The following is a 5,338-nucleotide window of genomic DNA, read 5'->3' as shown; positions in this document are numbered from 1 at the left end:
GGACTGTAACCACCAAGGAGGTTTATAATTCCTGGAGAAAGCTGCTTGGCTGATGCAGTCCCACATCCCATCTACCTTCAACTGGACCATTACAACCAGCCAAACCATGACTCCTTGGTAACTACCACACAAATTTAGTGATAGATGATTATGTGTTTTTCAATAGCCAGTTCTTAAAATTTTACCTTTGATTCCCTCAGTAATGCATTTTGGGATACATCCTTTGTCAGTAAATTTGAAAAATTGGTGTGGATTTGGAAGAGCCCCACTCTCTAACAGCAACTCTGGCCTCTGGATCTACAAGCAGATGGATCTGGATGATTTCCGTAAGTCTGCAATCCAAGGTCGAGATTGTCCTCAGTTGAATCCCATTATCTTGGTTATCCTTCTCAGTCCACCAAATATGACATATTATAACCCAGATGATGCGGGTCCATCCTAATGCACGTACCATTTAAGATGGACTGCCACCAGAGTCAATGAATAGTTGGATAAGTTTGATGTTAATGGACATTCGGATCTGAGCAGTTGACTGTAGCAGCCAAAAACTGAAAATTATCATTTTATTTAATGAATTAATTCATTTTTAATGATTCTTAGTATTTTACCAATGTGTCTTGGACCCCGTTTCCAGGAGGACTAAGGACGAAGATCACAGATTAAGTGCCACAAAGTTACAGTAGTGGAGCCAAAGTACATTCTGCTTAAATGTTTGGATATTCTATGATTAGTTTGAGACGTACATATGGTGCTTGCTTGGTATGTACAGACTTTTCAGTCATCAACTGAGGCTTCCCCAGGTTCCCAGGATCATGGGAGCTAATGTCAGGTATGCACGACACAATTGAAGGCCCGATTTTCACCGTTTTCTGGAGGCTGCTGAGAAAAGCCCAAAATCTGAGGCAAATTGGTGCTCAATCACATAGTGTGAATTCTCAAAGACCTAATCTGAGTTGCCAGTCCATCATGTAATGTGCAAACAACAGCAGCTTAACTCTTTCCCGACCATTGACAGAATTTTCCAGCTTTCTGTGTTTGCACTGTTATACAGTAGGAGGCGCTATTAAACATCTTCTGAAAGAGTACTGAATCTCTGGATCAAAACACAGCAGATGCAAATGTAAAATAAGGCAATCATCAGACATTAAACAGCAAATAAATCAAAACTGCCTAACCTTACCGAATGAAATGACGATCCAGGGAGTGGTTTGGGATGTTCTAAGTTGCACTGAGTAAATACAGCTGGATAAAACAAAAACTGCGTCCGTCTTCATTTCAGGCTGCAAAGCAACAAAATGTGATTATTGTAAAGGGGAGTGATCTTTTTCTATACCCACTGTATCTGATAATCCTCTCAAACAAGTGCTTGTCAATGCAGGTGTCTGTTGTTGCAGTCTCTGGTAATTTGTTGTTGTTGTTCCTACGGTTCTACGGTTCTGGCCAGTGTTGCCACCTTGTGGAACAATTGATTAGTGTAAAACAAATTTAATGCACATGTGTGACCTGTGCTTATAAAGTACACACGGTTACAAATATCGGGTGGTGTGTGTACGCGTACTATTCTGGTGACGAAATTTGCACTGTACATGGACCCTCCAAATCGAAGTATACTTTGGGCTCAATGCTGCTAGCTTTGCATTTGAACACTTTAAAATTAATTAAAGGCCTAAAGCTGCTTTGACACAACCAGTATTGTATAAAGCACTATACAAATAAAGGTGACAACCACTTATTTCAGACAAACTTTTAAGTGCAATGGTATTGAAAGCAACATAGCTGCATTACTCAGAGTCCATATTTCTCTAAAGCAATACATGTCAATTTTGAGGGCTTCTCTCGCTGTCCCGTACCTCCCTGAGCCCGATGGAGCATATTAACCAGGTAAAATGAGCTTTCGAAATGAGTGCTCAGTAGGGAAACAAGACCACAAGTTTGAGCCACATCTGTAAAGCTCATTACAGGCTAGAGATTGGTAATGTTTTACTGTAATTCACCTCATGATAATGAGGCTGCCCACATGTGAGCAGCAGCCACCATCTGGGACGGGGAAGAGAGCGTTTTATTTCACTCGAAATGACCCCTGCCCTCATTTTCTCAACTGAACTTTCAGTGGCAGCTCCCACGAAAGCGCACGTCTGGTCGTACATCTCTCGAATAGGGCGAAATCACACGCCGCACTTGAATCACACATGTTTGCCTTATAAACCAGACGTATAATTTTATTATATTTGCGAGAGTGTGCGTGCAGGCGGCAGGGAAAGTGATGTCATGAGCACGAGAGGAGCCCCCACCGCAAAGCCGGCAGCCTAAAATGTACTGTTACACATGGCTTTGGCTTCAAGCCGCACATCTCCCTCATCATTGGGAGCATTAGGGGCCAGACTGTATGTCTCTGGGTGTCTCTACAAATGGGGTATCTCAGCCTGCGTCTTCTAACGCACACCATTTATTTTTATCATTAGCGTAATCACTCATCCTCTTCTCCCTGTCAGCGTCCTATATTTCAAGATCTCTAAGCTTGTGATGTCAGCTCTGTAAGACTTCAAGAGAAGTGTGTCTATCCTTTGACATGTCTGAATTGTGATGTGGCATGGTGATCCCGTTACCCCACAAAATCAGTTTTCCAACTGTCTGGCGATATTTCCCGCTTTCCAGACCTTTCTGGGAGCGACGGGAGAGGGTGGAAGAGGACGTGAACGAGTCAGACGCGGGGACACGATTGTTCCGTTCACCCTGTCATTTTCATCCAGAAACCTGAGCTCTCGCTTTCACTACAAATGTGTTGTTTTTTCCCTGGAAGTTGCTTTTAAAAGGCACTTTGCCCTCTGCTCGTGTGTGTGCACCCTAACTCAACTCATAATCTAAAAATTCTCTCTCCCACGCTCACTTATACCGAGCCAAATGCGCTGACGTCCTTATCCCCCCCCCTCAATGGTTTGGGGTTTCGCAGGTCTGACTCATTAGTGCAACTGTGAGCCAGTGGAAGACAAATTGCGAGGTTTGTGCCCCCTTGCTCTCTGGGCAGGACAGCCAGTGGGGAGACGGAGGGCTGGGTCATGGCTGAATGGTCAGACAACAGCAAAACATGGGGGGAAACCAGAGTCTCGGTCAGAACCACTAAACGCTGCTCACTGCTTTATTGTGCTCAGACCTTGTATGCTGTAATCGCCAAAATCGGAAACAGTATCATTTCAGATGAAATTAAATAGCATGTACATTTCAGTTCTCCCATGAAAACGCCACATCTGTCTCTCCACGCATGGCGTAGACAAACAGTTGAGTGAGGGAATGAATGAGGGAAAAGCTTATTTTTGTAAAAACCTGTAAATGAAAGTTTTGTAATGTCAAGCAAATATTGCTTAGAGTTACTAAGTCTGAGGAAATTATGCTGCTTTTAAATTATTGTCAGGGGTAATTGTTTTCCCTGCTGGTTGAGGGCTTGACATATTGTATAAATGGGATTCATTTTGTGTTTTTAAATAAAATTCTGAAATATTCATAAATAATTATAGCCAAATTCAGTTCAAGTCGAATTTATTTGCCTAATTTGTATAGTTATTTCACAATACACATCATTTCAAAGCAGCTTTATAGAAAGTCATACTGTTATGTCTATAATGTCCTATGTTTTAGGGTTGGGCAGTTTGACGATATAAAACTATGATACAAGTGATCGTCTGGATTTTACATCTAGCTATGGTGTGTTTATAGCATTGTTTAGCACATATGTGACCCTGGACCACAAAACCAGTCATAGGGTACTTAAGTTTTAAGTCGCTGGGGTATATTTGTAGCAATAGCCAAAAATACATTGTATGGGTCAAAATTATCGATTTTTCTTTTATGCCAAAAATCATTAGGATATTAATTAGGTTCCATGAAGATATTTCGTAAATTTACTACCGTAAATATATCAAAAAATGTATTATCATTAGTAATATGCATTGCTAAGAACTTCATTTGGACAATTTTAAGGTGATTTTCTCAGTATTTTGATTTTTTTGCACCCTCAGATTACAGATTTTCAAATAGTTGTATCTCAGCCAAATATTGTCCTATCATAACAAACCATACATCAATGGAAGGTTTATTTATTCAGCTTTCAGATGATGTATAAATCTCAATTTTAAAAAATTTACCCTTATGACTGGTTTTGTGGTCCAGGGTCACATATATTGGTGCCACAGTCACTCATATATGAACTTTCTTAGACAATTAAGAGACATACATTTTGGTTGTTTTGTTTCATTAAGAGATTTTAATGTCAGTTGTTGTTTTTTTCTATTAAGAGGTTTAAATACTGGTTAGTTTTGTTCTGTTAAGAGAATCAAATGTTGGTTGGATTTGTTTCATTAAGAGATTTAAATTTAGTTTGGTTTTGTCCTGTTAAGAGATTCTTGTATTTGTTCCGTTAAGAGATGTATAAGTTGGTTGGGTTTGTTCAGGTAAGAGTAAGAAATTCGCAAAAAGTATTCATGAAAATGCGATTGGATATCACAAGTGAAAAGTCTGTAAAAAGTCTGATGCTCGGGCACATGGTGGGCAATAAAGGTATTAAAACAATAGCTGATTTTGAACAATTCTCAAAAACCATCAATGAAGATATGATTCAGTTGTCTTAAGTTGTCATGATGGGAGTTTAAACTTTTCCAAATTTAATTAGCAGTCCTTTAAGCAACAATGTTGAGAAATATAGGGTATGGCTTTAATTTCAGTTAGTAGCGTCACTGATTTCAGGGAAAATTACTATAATGTTATGGCATTATGGTTGAAAATGACTTATACTGTGGTTAAGATTTTGGTTAAAAATATTTATTTCATGGTAAAGATTCTGGTCATATTGCCCACCTCTAAATAATTTAAACAGAGCTGCTAGAAAGTCATCAGATAATGATTTAAAGGGGCCATATGATGCGATTAAAATTTTTCCTTTCTCTTTGGAGTCTTACAAGCTCTTGGTGCATAAAGAAGATCTGTAAAGTTGCAAAGACTAAAGTCTCAAAACCAAAGAGATATTCTTTATAAAAGTTAAGCGTTAACCACGCCTACCTAAAACGGCTCGTTCTAACACGCCTCCACATACCTACGTCACTGTGTGGGAAGATTTGCATAACGCCGCCCAAATGTTCACGCAAAGAAAGAAGGCGTAAATTTTATTCTCGCTGTAGTATTGTTGTTGCCGCCGCCGCCATGTCGCAAAGGCGCTGTGTCTTTCGTTGTAAAAGCGAAACTACTTTGTTTGGTCTTCCAAAAGAGGACGATAATCCGCTTCATCATGCCTAGAGCTGATCCGTGCTGGTCGCTGAGGGAATACATCAACTTTCACCGTGGACGTAGC

This window comes from Sinocyclocheilus anshuiensis, unplaced genomic scaffold, assembly GCF_001515605.1.
Source record: "Sinocyclocheilus anshuiensis isolate Anshui unplaced genomic scaffold, SAMN03320099.WGS_v1.1 scaffold181, whole genome shotgun sequence".
Taxonomy (NCBI): Eukaryota; Metazoa; Chordata; class Actinopteri; order Cypriniformes; family Cyprinidae; genus Sinocyclocheilus; species Sinocyclocheilus anshuiensis.
Note: the sequence above shows the minus strand (reverse complement) of the source record.